This window comes from Poecilia formosa, unplaced genomic scaffold (assembly GCF_000485575.1).
Source record: "Poecilia formosa unplaced genomic scaffold, Poecilia_formosa-5.1.2 Scaffold843, whole genome shotgun sequence".
Lineage (NCBI taxonomy): Eukaryota > Metazoa > Chordata > Actinopteri > Cyprinodontiformes > Poeciliidae > Poecilia > Poecilia formosa.
Window position 1 is genome coordinate 44840 of NW_006800782.1, and position 1307 is coordinate 46146.

Here is a 1307-nt window from a genome sequence, read left to right on the forward strand (position 1 = left end):
GCAGTTGACGTCAAGGAAAAACGTACGTGAGGAAAGTTGTGTGGCTGCTGACAAGAAATAAAAAGACACCAGACAGAAGAATCGGGGTTCTTTGTCCCGCAGCGTTCGAGTCGACCACACGGAGATGCAGAATCAACGGAGGGCTGCGTGATGATACCCCGGGACGACTACTCACTGCACAAGAAAGGAACAAGATCCGTTTACCCACAACCCCGGATTCTTATTTGACTGCAGCCCCACGCTCAGCCCAAAAGATTCCAACGATGCTGGACATGGGGAATAGACAAAGATCGTATATGGATAAAGAACTGAGTTCATTGAGGATTCTCACCAGTTCAACTTTGGATTTATTCTAAAAAGGATTCTGTCGAGACAAAGACAGGACTCCATCCATGGACATTAAAGTTCTCTGCTGCCAAAGATCGTCTCTGCATCTGGGTTCGAGTGAAAAACTGCCTCCCCAAAGTTTCTATTTAGATTAAGACACAGTGTAGGGTTAGAAGTAGGAGTAATTTCTAAAAATTCTTAAAAGTATTAATTTCTAAATTTTTTTATTGAAATGCTGTATGTCCTTTTCCCTTGCTAAAGCTTGCTAATAAAATACTAAAGTATAATTTGATGTTGTGGACAGTTAAATTAATTGAGTCAACCAGATTTAATTCTTCTGATTAATGTGAAATCAATGTTGATGGTCCTAGTAAATTAGGGTGGCTTCGTACGTTCTTTAGTTCAGATAAATAATGACCCTGTGACCCACGTTAATAACAGAGCTGCTGTGAACAGACGTGGTTTATGAGCTCGGACACCGGCAGGGCTACTCTGATGTCTGAATCATGGACTGAAGCGGGTCATAATGTCTGGATGAAGGTAGTTGGAGCTTAGACGAATCTTTCTCACTCCCAGCTTAAACAAAAGTTCTCTATATTCTTATTTGTGGTAATACCCAGGACTTTGAGGCTTTTTGGACCCGTGAGATGGAGAGCTGGTCAGTAGTCAGTCCGCTGGAGTTTGGGAGGAGTTAGGGGCGTGGCTGAGTACTGTGGATTAACAACATGAATACTGTAATTCTAGACAAACCTCACTGCTTCCAGTTTTCAAACATTCTATAGACATTGTAGTATCTGTAAAATACATAGATTCAATGTTTTTTTTTGTTTGTTTTGTTTGTTTTTGCAGAAGGGGGCTGTTTAAGTAATAAGTGGAAGTGGGTGCAGAGATCACACAAGCCCAATATTTATAGTGTTAAACCTATTCATGAATGGACAGAGTACTCTATCTTATGAATATTTTAAAATGTATGTACAAAG